Raw genomic sequence first — 15166 nt, 5'->3', positions numbered from 1 at the left:
TTTGGATCTGTTATTTTAAAATTATAAAAACCAGAGAAAATAGTAAAAATAGGGGATAGATTCCAAAGTACTTTAAAATCTGGAAATAAATACAGCAAACAAATTATTACTCCCAACACACCTATTAGTATAATCCTAGGTATATATTTATTCATTTCATCTATTTTCTATCCACATTTAGCATGAAGTATGAGTTTGACACTGAAGAGTAATTGTCACTTTGAGATACAAAATAAGTCCCAATTTCATCCTTTTACATATAAAAATATCTTAAGAACAAAATCTTTGCCATATGCAGTATTTTTAAAGTTTATAGCAAAAATTATTTTTATTATGCTCTCCACAAACTCTGTTAAAATATGCATTAACATAGTAACGACATGCTATATTAACATGCAAATACTTACGTATATTTCTATTCTCACAATTAGAACAGAACATAACATTGCACTTACAAAACAATGTCATAGTTGTATTTTTTGCATGAATATATATGCAAGACAGGTTTAATGTTGTAACTTGATGAAAAATGCTTCATTTAGAATTAAATAGAAAAAAATCAATGTGAGTAAACAAAATAAAATAAAATCCTTACTCCTGTCATATTTGGTATACTACAGTTGTCTTATCAAGTAGAGCTCTGGTTTGGTTTCTTGAGTTAAATAAAATAAGCTATCTGAACTTATTTGATCATTGTGAATTAAAAAAACCTTTGAAATACAAAAATACTCCAGATTTTGTAATTTCTGAAAAAGTTTTAAATGTTTATTTTAGTTTGAACCACGTGAAATTGCAATATTTGATCATTTTGCCTACAAAAATATCAGTTCCATATGGTTCACTTATATAATTTTATTCTAGTCCACTAAATTTACTCCAACTATTTTCTTCATTTCTATGTGTAAAAACTGTACATTAAATAGAAATGTTGAAAGAACATTCAAATTCAGCTTTATGAAATTGTAAGCTAAAACTTACTGTTAATATTGTACCACGTATGATAAATGTATTTATTATTTATTTTTTAGAGCCCTGTTTATAGCATGATGATAAATGTATTTATTCATAAATATAGTAAATATTTTTATGTTATCTCTTCTTCAAATTTGGAGAATGGAACACTGAACAAACTCATTAAGCAATATGCAGACTGAAGCAATTTAACAGGAAAAAAATCAACACACTATAAAAATAAATAATTATAACTTGCTACTGGCAGCAGGTCCCATGATATCCTATAATCCAATAAAGATTTGTGTGCACACAAAAGATTTTAAAAATAAACAATTCTGATTGTGTGTTTACATTTTGCTTATCTAAATTTTGTCAGTTTTATTTCTACTGGCAGTAAAACTAAATATTTATTTATCTATTCCTTAAAGAATTACTCTTTCTTTGCCAATAACTCTAAGATAAAGTACTAATGTAGGGATGATATATAGAAATAAATTAACAAAAAATTAAAACTTCCTCCTCAAGAACTGGTGGTTTAAAATTTCATTTCACTAATAAAGCAACTGCTTTTTCATTTTTACTAAAGTCTATAAGACATTTTCCTTCATATTTTGTATTAGTTAAGAGGCTTTAAATTTTAAGTAACAGAAAACACAGCTAACAGTGAATTAACAATAAGAAGGTTAGTATGTCACATCTCAGGAAGTCACCAGTTCTGCAGTGATATTAAGGATCTGGTTCCCTGTATGTTAATTTGTACTCTTAGCCTGATTCCTTTCAGAGCCCCAACATGGCTACAGGCAACACAGATGGATCACAAGGTCCAGAGGAAAAAGATGACATTTTCTTTCCATGCAACTATTTTTTTTTTTTTTGAGTGAGAAAATCCCTTCTTGTCCCTTGTTTTCATTGGACAGAATTATATCACATGCCTCTGTAAAAAATCATTGGCTAGGAAATGGGAATCATCTGATTGACTTAAGATAATCAATATTCTAGTTTTTAGTGCTTCTCTATACACATGGCAATGGTGAGAGAAAAATGGAGAGGGCAATGCCGAGGGTTAGGCAACCTAATATTTCCCGTGGTCATCAAACATGTTTATGCATTAGACCTTGCTAATGAATCTATTCATTTTCATTCAGGGGAAGAAAACCTATGTATAATGTTGTAAATGTATCTAGATATTTAGTGTCTTTTTCTAAACACCTCTTTGATATAGAAAAAGGTCTGGAATGAAACAGAAAACCTTGAGTAACTCTAGGGAACACAATAGGAACTATGAGGGAAAAGCAGTTTCACTTTTCTACATGTTTCACTTTTTACAGTGAGAATGTGTCATTAATCTTGTAATTTAAAAATAAAGAAAAACTGTTGTTCCTAGTAATGTAGTAAATTACGAAAATGATCACATTAAAAAGAAATACTTTTTGCAATTTAAAAAACAGAATAAAAACTTATCAGATAGCATGCTATTATGTGAGAAAGCCATTTCTAAAGATGTGGGAAATCCATCACAACACAGTATACAGAAGTTTGATATTTAATAAAAGAATAAAGGTTTTTAGACCAAGTTTAGGATGTTCAGCCACTTTGAAATCCGGCATTTCTTGGTTGTGTGCGGTGGTCATGCCTGTAACCCTAGCACTCTGGGAGTCCAAGGTGGGAGGATGGCTTGAGGTCAGGCGTTTGAGACCAGCCTGAGAAAGAGAGAGACCCCTGTCTCCACTAAAAATACTGAAAATAGAAAAATTAGCCAGGCAACTAAAATCAGAAAAAATTAGCCTGGTGTGGTGGCACATGCCTATAGTCCCAGCCACTTGGGAGGCTGAGGCAGGAGGATCACTTAAGTGTAGGAGTTTGAAGTTGCTGTGAGCTAGGTTGACGCCATGGCACCCTAGCCCAGGAGACAGAGTGAAATTCTGTCTGGAAAAAAAAAAAAAAGAAAAAAAGAAAAAGAAATCAGGCATTTCTTGACCATCCAGATCTGCATCATCCAATACAATAGCCACTAGCCACAATGTAGCTATTGAGTACTTACAGTGTAGCTAGTAGAATTGAGATGTGATATGAGTGTACCACACATACTCAATTTCAATAAATATAAAATATCTCATTAATGAGTTTTGATACTGGTTACACATTAAAATAATATTTTGGATATATTGAGTTAATAAATATATATTTTAAAATTTATTTTCTTCTGATTCTTATTTATTTATGTTAAATATAGCTCCCAAAAGATGTAAAGTTACATTAGCTCACATCTGTGGCTCCTATTACATTTCTATTTTATGGTGCTGGTCTAGATGTCTCATGAGAAGGGCAGGTTAGATTTCAGTCTGCAGAAGAATTGAGCAGCTGCATGCAAAGACCAGTAGCTGGATGTGCTGGGACAGAAGTTAAATTTATCAAATGCAAATCTTTAAGTCTCTCAGGAACAAGATCAATTTTTAATCTCAGAGATAATCATAATCTGGATAGGTAGAATCTAAGTAGGAAATCATCTGAGGTAGGAAAGAAATGTACTCCGAAGAAACAAGAGAGGAGTGTGAAACAAATAAGGAATAATTATTTTTTAAAAATCTTAAGAAAGAAATAGTGTTCAGTGTAACAGGAAATCCTGCAAATTAGATTATTTTCTGGCCTAGTCATTGTAAGATGGAGTCAGATAATAATTAAGAAAATGATAACTGGTGAGAGCTGAGGCTACACTTGATTCTGACCTAATAATGGAATTGAACACAGAAGTGATTTCTCCCCCTCTATCCAACTCATGCACTTCAGTTTACTGAGCAGGAAGATGAGAGAAGTGATAGAAGCACCTTCTTAGGAAGTTCCAGAGGACGTCACCATAGAGACTCATAAGCTTGTCAGCTTCCGTTGGGAGCATCTAAGGAGCTTGACGCTATAATTAAAAAATCTCACAGGAGCTTCAGGAAATAGCCATAGAGATTTGGAAATGAGATTTCTAGAGACTGTACTACTGGTGCTGTGGCTAAGCTTTCATGTTTTGTTGCTTTTTATTATTATGATTTTTGCTTACTTTTCACACTAACATGATTCAAGGCACACATAGACTACAACTTAAAACATTTAGGAACAAAAATCATTTTAAGATGATTAAAATAAAAAGAAAAGGGTCTAACACCTTTAAACTTTAAGTTATTTTGAGATGCATCTATAATAATGTGTGATTTTTGTGATCTGCTTTACTAATATGGGGTACTAATAGATGATACTGATTTAATATGCAAATTATTCATCGGAGACTCTTCACATTAGCTGAGCATCTCCTCTTCCTCTGATCAAGCCTCTCGGAGATCACTCGATGCTGCTTTTACATGCAAGTTTCTATTTCTTTTATAAATGCAAGTTTCTTAATGCTCATCTGTCCAGGCATTTAGCTACAGGGATTTTCACAATTGTTCTTATAAACACCTTCTCAACTTCTTTAAACATATGAGACCAATATTATATCCAGCTTAAAAACTGAGAGACTTTTAGCATTAAAAATAATGGAGTAAAAGATTACTAGTATAAATACTATCAGTTTTACACCAATACAGCCAATTTACATAAATGAAAATCAAATGAATCTAGTAATAACTGAAGTATAAATTATGAAAATATAGAAGTTACTGCTTAAGAAAACCTTTAAATATTTTAATTTCATAAATAATTCTTGAATACCTGCTTGGGTTAAAAAAATTACATGATGCCATTGAATATCTTTCCACTGAAATTCATCTCCATTCCTTTCTATAATCATAATCTTTAAATATTTTGTATGTATATTTCAAATTTTTTTAAACACAGTCCCATGATTTACAAATATTCTATTTATAAGTATTTGTAAATATATATGTATTTACATGACCATATATCTACAAGTTTTTGTTTACATGAATGGATTTTAGGTGTTTTTTACCCTTTTTTCTAAATGGCATCATACGATATAATAATCTAGTATTTGGGAACTTGATTTTCTATAAAATTACATTGAGATTCCTTGCAGGTCAGCATATCTTGGATCTACTTTATTCTTTTAAAGGGCCACTTAGGTATTTATAGTATAGATTAAACATAGTAAATAAAACCCAACTTTCAATAAAGTTGAGAAAAGCAATTTGCTTTACTATGAGAGAATAAACTGTACTTCTTTTTTTTTTTTCTAGAGACAGAGTCTCGATCTGTTGCCCGGGCGAGAGTGCTGTGGCGTCAGCCTAGCTCACAGCAACCTCAAACTCCTGGGCTTAAGCAATCCTTCTGCCTCAGCCTCCCTAGTAGCTGGGACTACAGGCATGCGCCACCATGCTCGGCTAATTTTTTCTATATATTTTTAGTTGTCTAGATAATTTCTTTCTATTTTTAGTAGAGACGGGGTCTTGCTCTTGCTCAGGCTGGTCTCAAACTCCTGAGCTCAAAGGATCCACCTGCCTCAGACTCCCAGAGTGCTAGGATTACGGGCATGAGCCAACATGCCTGGCCTAAATTGTATTTCTTATTCTAAGTTTCCAAGAGTTTCAGATTTGAGAGGCTGACCTGTATTACAGTGTCCTTTTACATAGAAAGGAAACCACACCTAGTAAGCATAAGAAACTTACACCAAATCAAGTAGTTAGCAAGTTGTGTGAGGATGTCTGACTATACTTGGCAGCTTTCCATTTATGTCAATGAGGTCTGAATGAATTTTGCTATTAGAAAAGGGCAGATTTTTAAACTGAATATATACTTGTGGTAAAGTGTTATTTATCACTGAGGGAAAAAACCCAAGTGGAATGTAGGTTGTGATTACTATTAAAATGAAATTGAATTACATCTCTAGGTGACTATAACAGCATGGCAGACACTATCCAACATATATATACTCACAGATACATTGCTTACAGTAATCAGCATTTTTATGGGAAACATAATCTAAGTAATCTGCATTTTTTTTGCAAATAATTGAACCAAACAAATTTCTCCAAAAGTATAAGGAATTATTTTTAATTTCCTGTAATTAATATTTCAAGACACATTTTAGAGCTATGCAGCTTGAAAAAAGAAGTAACATATGCACACTCACAGTCCTCTCCCTCCTTGCCTGCTAAGGAAAATTCTGAGTCTGCCAGCTTGGCTCCTGGTCCTTTGCTAAGCTTAATCAGGGTAATGGGCAGAAAAAAGTAGATGACAAGAGTGCTATTAATAGATTGAATTGGAAAGTACAGCTTTACTTCCAGAAGAGAAAAGGAATACATCCATAGTGGAAGGGAAGGGAAGAAAGATTTCAAGCATCTGAAGAATGACAGAGATTTTTGTGAGCATCTTCTGTGTAATGAGGTAAGGGGACAAGGAGGAATTTTGCTATAAGTTATGAATGGAATCTCTTTTGGACGTTTAAAAACACTTTAGTAAGATTGGTAAACCTGTTATGATTTTCTGAATATGAAATTAGTTAAAGAGTAATTTGAAAAAAATAGATTTAATTTGACAAAAAGTATTTAGCATGCTGTATAAAGGATGGTATTGGTGTATAAAATTGGATAAAACCACTGAAATAAACAAAAAAAATCAAGGGTAGAGATAGAAAGTGTTGCAAGGAGAAATATAAGTACATTATATGTTTCCTCAAGAATCCTTAAAATAAATACCACTCTGAGAAGTTTCAGGGAGGGAATAATGCAATCTTAAAATATTTCAACATGAGAAAGAAGGCACATGATGAAAACTGATTTGTAAAAATTGAATCTTTTCACAAGATGTAGGATAGATGTCACTGAAGAGAAATAAAAACTATCTCAGAAATATACTAACATGGAACAGGTTTGATTCATTAATAAAATGTTAACTCTTTCTTAAAGACACTATTAAATATTAATGTTTTAAACCAATAGATAACAGAAGTTAAAATCAAGGCATATAACTGAAATTGTTACCTAACTCATATTTATCGCTATGAGATATATTACATGTAAAATGGAATTAGAAATAGTGTCTGTAAAATGGGAATTCGTAGTATGTCCTATGTGTTTTGAATCACATACCCCTAATTTCGCAAAGTTAAATATAAGAACAAGTGATTAATATGATTAGGAATATATTTGCTATAAACCTCATTGTCATAATTTTGGTAGAGTAGAGTAACATTTGAGCCTTAGACTTAGGAAATTATGCATTAATAAAAAAATTTTTCATAGTAATTTAAATAAAATTATAGCTAACACTTTTCAAACACTTTATTATATAAATTTACTAAATTCAAAGTAAGGTGTATATATTATTATTAACTCATTTAATTCTCAAACCTTAAGAGTCACTTACTATTTTTACCTTCATTTTAGAGAAAAAAATATTGAGACATACATAAGATATATAACTTGCTTAAGTCACCGAATGTATCAACTTGACCCAGCTAAGGGATGCCCAGATAGCTAGTAAAACATTATGACTGAGTGTATGTGTGAGTGTGTTTCCAGAAGAAATTAGCATTTGAGTCAGTAGACTGAGTGAAGTGGTTCACATTCAACAATGCAGGCAGACATCATCCAATCTATTGAAGTTCTGAATAGAACAAAGAGGCAGAAGAAGGGTGAATTCTCCTCTGTTCTTGAGCTGGGACATCCGCTATCTTCTCCTGCCCTTGGACATCTGGGCTCCTGATCCTTGGGCTGAGTTAATATTAACTCATGTAATTCTCATACTGTAGGAGTCCTAACTCAGGGGCTACCACAGCAACAAGATCCCCCCACATTCCACCCCTGATTCTCAGGCCTTGGAGTGAGATTTATACTACCAGCTTCTCAGGTTCTCAGGCTTTAGGATTCAGATTGAATTACAGCACTGGCTTTCCTGGTTTTCCAACTTGCAGAACTTCTCAGCTTCCATAATCAAGGAGGTTAGCCAATTCTCATAATAAATCAATGTCTCTCTCTTTCTTTACTTTTGCTATTTTAAAATTTATGCTGTCTGAAATCAGAATCGCTATCCCCTCTCTCTTTTGGTTTCCATTTGCCTGAAAGTTTGTTTTCCAACCCTTGACCTTGAGTCTGAAATCATCTTTGTGGACTAGATGTGTTTCCTGGAGACAGCAGATAATTGGCTTATAATGTTTTAGCCACTCAGCCAGTCTATGTCTTTTCAAAAGACAATTCAAGCCATTCACATTTATTGAGAGGATTAATATTTGGGGTAGATTTCTGTTCATATTGTTGGGTAAGTTCTTATTATTTTGTTTTACCTCTCGAGCCATTGTGGAATCTGGGTTCTGGACTTTAACTCTTCAGTGTTTTTAATTAGGTGGGTGTCTATCGTGCTGTTCAGTGTGTAATGCAGGTCTGAGTACTTTCTGCAGAGCAGGTCTGGTCTTTGCAAATTTCATCAGTGACTGCTTGTCTGGGACAGTCTTTATTTCTCCCTTGTAGATTAAGCTCAGTTTTTCCAGGTAAAGAATTCTAGGTTGGCCATTGTTCTGTATAAGAAGATTGAGGATGGGTCCCCAGTCCCTTCTGGCTTATAGGGTTTCATTTGAGAAGTCTGCAGGTAGTCTGATAGGTTTTCCTTTGTAGGCTATCTGTTGTTTTTCTCTTACCGTATGAAGGATTTCTTCATTTGTGTTTACTTTGGTCAGTCTGATAATTATGTGACGTGGTGTTTGCCCCTTCACGTTGAGTCTCCCAGGAGTTCTGTGTGCTTCTTGTATCTGGATATCTAGGTTTCTGGCCAGGCTAGGTATGTTTTCCTCTAGTATTCCAAGAAATAGATTTTCCAGCCCTTGTGTATTTTTTCCTTCTCTCTCTGGGATGCCTGTAATTCTTATATTTGGTTTCTTTACATAATCCCACATTTCTTGTATGTTTTGCTCTTGTCTCTTGCTTCTGTGTTCTTTTTCTTCATCTGATTTGTTTAGCACATAGGCATTATCTTCGACCTCTGAGATTCTCTCCTCTGCATGATCCATTCTATTTTTAAGGCTTTCCACTGTATTTTGAAGTTTCTTGAATGCCTCCTTCATTTCCAAGATTTCTGTTTGTTTTTTCATAATATTTCAATTTCTTTAGAGAATTTTTCATTCATTTCCTGAATTATTCTCATAGTTTGTGTTGGGTTTCTATTTTCTCTTCAATTTCATTGAGTTTCCTTACAATCCATATTCAGAATTCTTCCTCTGTCAATTTAATCATTTCATTTAAATTAGTATGTGATTTTCAGAGTCTCATGATTTCCTTTGGGGGTGACTTTTCTCTCTGCTCCTTCATAGTCTGTGTGTTCTTTCTCTGATTCTTTCTCATCAGGGTAATTGATTGAGAACTGGGAGTGCCTGGACTGGTTTGTGCCCTTAACTTCAAGCCCCCAAGGGACGTTCCTTAATAGTGGTGGGAAGAGGAGTACTCATCTTGTATTGCCTTAGAGGTATTTTGGCAAGTTGGGTTACCTCTGACCTGTTGCCTTCACCTCTTGCCAGGGGATATTAGTGAGTTTTGTCCCCCAACTTAAGTTCCCATGTGGTGAATCGTACCTGTGTGTAGAACTGCACTGCCCTCTAGTAGCTTGAGATGGAGGGCACTGTGTTGAGCTGTGGGGTTACCCTCTCTGTCATTGGTTGTAGATTGTGTAGAGGAGCCAGTTATCGAAGTAATCTGATGCCTCTGTGTTGATTTCTGGTCCCCGGGTGAGGACTACTAAATGTCCCAATCTTTAGGAAGAATCTTGCCTCTCCCGAGGGTTACTTGGACCCTATTCCCACTTAAAGTGGCGGTGGGAGCAAGGCAGATCCCAGCTGCTGCCTACCAGCCCAGATGTGTGTGCTTCTATGGTTGCTTGATCTGCTGCTAGGGGGAGCCACTAATATGTTATTCAGGGTTCTTCCACCACACTTGGGAGGCTGCTTCTGATGGGAGGGGTTACTGGGTGCACCTGCTGTGGCCTCTGGCCAGGATTTTCCTTCCCCGACTGTGAACCCCACTGTCGGCAGCTGCCCAGAGGTGGAGATCAGGCCCCAGAGTTATGACCCTGCCGATGACCTAAGCCTATCTGAGAGGTCGAGTCACTGGGCTGTCAACTATTGATCTGTGCCAAGGCCCCACAGATTCACGCTAGATGCACAGGGAAAGTGGCTTTTCTTGCCTCTCCCTACCTCTGGGGGTGGAACTTACCACTTTTGGCGTGAGAGTCGCAGCGCTAGGGGGAGGGGTGATGCCCGAGTCCGCTCAGTGCCCCAGTGTCTGTGAATTCCGCAGGTGCCAGCCTCCCACGACTGGGGAAGCACTCAAAATTTGCCCATCAAAACGGGCCCGGCTAGTTGACAACAGGTCACGGAAATGCAGCTCCTGTTGTGAGAGTCCCGGGGCGGGAGGAAGGGAGCTGCCGGAAACCGGAAACCGGAAGCCATGGCGCGCCACAGCGTCTGGGTTGTGGCCCCCCAAATGGCGTCCACCCACCTGCAGAGCGCTAGTGCTGGGGGCACCTGTTCAGGAGTCGGGGGATGCCGGATTGGGAAGCTGAGTCAACAGGACGCCCGCTGTCTCCTGTGTGTCCTGCGCCTGTTTGGCTGGAGGTCTTGCACTTTCTGACCCGCCCTGAGCCGGCCTAATCGCCCGCAGCGGTTTCCAGGTTAGAGCCCCCTTTTCAGTGTTCACCTCCATTGTTCTGGTCCCGCTGACGGCCAGAGGAGAGGCGCCCGTCTCCCTCAAGCGGTAGCTAAGACTAGTCCCCTTCCCACCCAGTGCAGTCCTAGCACGGAGCTCTTAGCGAGTTTAAGATGCTTCCCGCTATTGTCTCCTCTCCATTGAGCCCAGCGTCTCCTGCCACCATTTTGCACTGACTTCTGGCCGGTCCCTGCCTGAGCGGGTGTGGAGGGCAGTGGGGAAGCAGGACGTTCTCCTGTGGGTCACATCCCGTTGCTCTCACCCGCCAGGCGGGCGTAGCCGTCCCACGCTCTAGTCTCTATTGTTTACCTCACATTCTCCAGACTACGCGATCCTTTCTCCCATTCACCTTTTTTATTTTTCCTGTGTTGTGTGTCCCACGCTGTTTCTCTGCAGTTTCACAGAGCTGTTCTTGTGGGGCAGCTATCCACTCATACATAGCAGACTGAGTTCTTCACCTCTTTCTCTGGGAGCAGGGAGCCAGGAGGTCACCTTTACTCTGCTATTTTTCCCTTCTCTCCCAAGAGCTTGCACTGTTAATCACTACTCACTATTGCCTCACTCAGCCAGCTAATCCAAGCTATTTTTAAAAGCCACAACAAGGTTCATTTTTAGGGGAAAGCACTCACTCTTCAAACACACAACTGTTAAGACCAATTTGATGACTTTTAAGTACAAGACTTTTATCCATGTACCTTTTTCTATGCCTTTCAAATAATAAGGGACACTTATTGTCCATATGCCTTATGAAATGATCTGTTATGTCAGATTGACAGCACCTCATACCAGTCTAGTAGTGTATTACATCCCCCATATATATGTGCCTGGTGAATAAATTGAAAACTAAGTTTGCTTTAATTTTCAGGAGGCACTACATGATAATTTATAATATATTTACATTTATAATATATTTCTTAAAAGCCTCAAATTGCTTAAAATTCTATTAACTTAAAAGAGCTTGTGAATATATATAATTTTTTAAAAGAATGTTTGACATTGATTTATTTTATCTTTGTACTGTTGACATTTGCCTTGTGTGATGTTGTTCTGTGGAAAATCCTTTAGTTTCTGTTTGGTAAACCTTAGGAATAAAAGACAAAGAGTGAATTTTAAGAAATTGATAGTATCTAATTCTTCCTAGGTACATATCTATTCTAACCTTTATTTTGTAGCCTTCAATGTACAAAATGTATAAATATGAGTGTTTTGGTAAAGCATGGCCTTGAAGTCTCCTATGCTGAAAAAAATAAGGAAACTGTGTATTTGTCGTTTACTGTCTTTTCTCTGTCTTCATGCATTTATGACCCTTTTAACTTGAACATAGCAATTTCAGAGCTCAAGGAAACCTGGAGTCTGTACTTACATTGTTGACTATAGAGATTATTTCCTTTGCTGGAGCATGGTGGGTAATGATAGACTATACGCAAGAAAAGGAAAACCTGAAGATTTTTATTACAATGTTTAGAGGAAGATAAGTTACTTAAAACAACCTCTATTATAGTCCCTTCTTTTACTTGCTCTTGGTCTTTAAAGAAAGGATCATGCTGATTAAAATAGCATGCAAACCTCTTTGGTTGCTTTAAAGTGATATAAACCTGAACTATTATATTAATATAACAGCTAGAAAGGACCTTCAGTATACTCCTAACTTGAAGTTGTTACTCTATTGGCGATTCCAAATCCATCAGACATCTGATAAAAACTATGTATCTTCTCCCTATAAAAAGGTACATGTGGCTATAAATGCAACATTTGCTGGATTGGCAGGAATTCAGCACCCCCCAGAGGTCCCCCAACGTCCAGTAATGTCAGATTCACAACTTCTAATCCAGTGTGTCATTGTTTCATAGATAACAAAAATGATTCAACAAGATGGAGATGATGACATAAAGTGTATGTCCAAATTACCTTATGAATGCATTTATCTCTATTTGCATATACATGTCAGTGATATATTTTCTTTTTGTAATGTATGTAAATTTAGCTCAAGTAGTCAAATCTCTGCCTCCTTTTTCACATGGATATCTCCTCTTCTCTCAGTGTACCTTTTATAAGAAGACATTTGTCATTGGATCTAGGCTATACCAGAACAATGCCATGTTGAGATCCTTAGTTACATCTGCAAAGACCCTTTTTCCAATTACGGTCACATTCACACATTCTGGGATGTAGATATATGTTTTTTGGGAACACCATTCAATCCCCTACAGTTGCTATTTATTGATCATTTTTTAGGTGCAGGGCATTGGATGTACTATTTCTTTTAATCTCACCAAACTTCTGTGAAGTAAGTAGCAAGGTACCCACTACAAATAAGGGAGCTAAGACTCACAGAGGTTAAGCAACATTCTAGACTTCACACAGCTTAGTCAGTGGTTGAGTTCTTCTTTGACCTGTATTCTCACTGGTCAGAGTTAATATGAAAAACTGAATTAGATACTCAAAGTGAAATTAAACAAACCAACAAAACTTCTTAAAGTCCTCTTGGACTTTATGATTTAATAAAATAGAAAGTATATTAACACAAATAGCTGAGATATAAAATAGAAAGGACATACAGTGAAGAGAAATCCATATAAATTATTAAGAGAATTCAGAGGGAGCTTATTTACCTGGCCATTTATCAATCTATGATGTCTCAGTACCCTAATACAATGAGACTGATTATAGATGCTTCATGTAACATTCTCTCTTTATTTTTATACTCATAAATGCAAAGCTATACTGTCTGTCTTAATGGGCATTCAGTCATTCACTTATTCAGTGTTTATGGAGTACCAAACAGTCATGTTACAAACTCAGGATATACTGCTAAAACAAAACAAAAATAAATGAACACCAATAACTGAATGCTGGCCCTTCCTAACGGAATGTACATGCTAGTGGGAGAGACAGACAGTAAAGAAATGAGAAGACAAACATGTAAAATGATTGCTAGTTTTAGTGAGCACTGTGAATGCAATGGGATGCTCTGGTAGAGAAAAGTGGACCATCCCCTTAAGTGGGATGGTCAGGGAAGGCCTCCTTTGTAAATGGGGCACTGTTGTGAAAGTGTAAGCTTAGAGAAGGACTTACTCATGAGAAAAGCAAAGAAAAAGGTTTGCAGACTAAGGAAACAGCCTATGCAAATAACTCAAGAGAGTTATGCTTAGCATCTTCAAAGAACTGAAAACAGAGATTAGTGTAGGAGTGTCACATACTATGAGAGAGGCAGGTGCCAGGAGATGTAGACTCTTGCATAAGGTAAGGAGTGAGAATTTTTCCCAGGTGTAAAAAGAAAACACAGCAAGTCTTAAGCAGGAAATTACATAACTGAGTTCTTTTTGGGAGGATTGTATTTGTTGCTTGAGGAAAAATGGATTGGAGCATGGCAAGGATGGAGGAGGAGGGGCCAGTGAAGGCACTTTGCGACTTAAAATTATCTGTCAATATTTCAACTTCATTTGGTTGATGGCCTGACTGAGATATATGGAGAGTACACTATACTTTTTCTTTTTTGAAGTTTACATATATTGCCAATAGTATGGGAACTATTAACCATGGCTACTTTTGGGGAGTGATATTGTCAGGAGAAAAGCGGGGAAGGTATAGAGCAGTTTTCTTTGCATTATATTTCTGAATTGTTTGAAAAGTTCTGAGCTGGTACTTCAACTATTTCCTGAGTCAGGATCTGACACTCCTTTTAAAAATTCTCCAGCATACAAATTGACTCAAAAATATAATATAAATTTTTTTTCTACCATTGGCATTTTCTTGAAATTAATGTTCAAGTCTTAATAATTTTATAAATCTGACAGTGAATCATTAATTTGGAAATGAATTTATGAAACATTGAGTTCTAAAGATCCCACGGAGTCGTTTTAGGGATATAAGACAGTAGAGATAGTGCATGACTTTTAAGTCTGGTCTTTGGTATTTATGAGCTGTGTAACTTGGCAAGTAACTTCTTTCTAAAATACTCAGTCCCCTCATGTGTAAAATGTGGATTATAATAGCTGTGAGAAAGAATACATGAAAAAACAATTTTACTGCATAGATAATATTGGTCTTCTTATTCTTAACATATAGTAATTTTGTTTGGTTTTAAGCCCTTTCTTACTTAATTTCTGGAGTAGAAACGAGGATGTTCTTATATGCAAATAACAGAAAGCCCTGTTACAACTGGTTAAACAAGGAAATTTGTTATCTCATGTAGCACAAAATACAGAGATAAGGGGCTCCAGAGTGTAAGGATCTAGACCCTCTTTGTGCATATTAGCTGTGTACGCCCAACAGTGCCATTGAATATTCAAGTTGTTTCCAATTTCCTAGTCTTCATCCTGAGGTCACTCCCCAAGTCAGATTCCTCCTAGTCGCAAGGTGGCTGTGGCAACATCAAGCGTCACACTCAACCATTCAGGTATAATGAAAATCAAAAGAAGTAGAATTTCTCTCTGTCTCCTTTTAAGAAAGAGGGAAATTTTCAAAGAATTCTCCAGCAGAATATCTTTAACATCACAATGTCCAGAACTGTGTCACATGCTGACACCTAAATCAGTCACTGAAAAGGAAATGGGGTTGTCATAATTGGCTGAGAACAGTAG

General features: G+C 36.5%; 1 protein-coding gene across 3 annotated transcripts in view; it reads left to right on the top strand.

The window, feature by feature from the left end:
• Positions 1 to 15166, top strand: part of SEMA3E (semaphorin 3E) — a 243017-nt gene that overhangs the window by 42838 nt on the left and 185013 nt on the right. The window contains exon 1 of one of the 3 annotated variants that reach the window (XM_045564702.1): positions 10481 to 10548. The exons of the other annotated variants lie outside the window; for them this stretch is intronic. The gene's annotated coding sequence lies outside the window, so the exon portion shown is untranslated. Of the gene's footprint in view, positions 1 to 10480; positions 10549 to 15166 lie in introns of those variants that run through there. 3 annotated transcript variants of the gene reach the window in all.

The sequence above is a fragment of the Lemur catta genome, chromosome 11 (genome assembly GCF_020740605.2).
Source record: "Lemur catta isolate mLemCat1 chromosome 11, mLemCat1.pri, whole genome shotgun sequence".
Lineage (NCBI taxonomy): Eukaryota > Metazoa > Chordata > Mammalia > Primates > Lemuridae > Lemur > Lemur catta.
The sequence above is the reverse complement of the archived record's forward strand: the minus strand, read 5'-3'. Positions and strand labels throughout refer to the sequence as shown.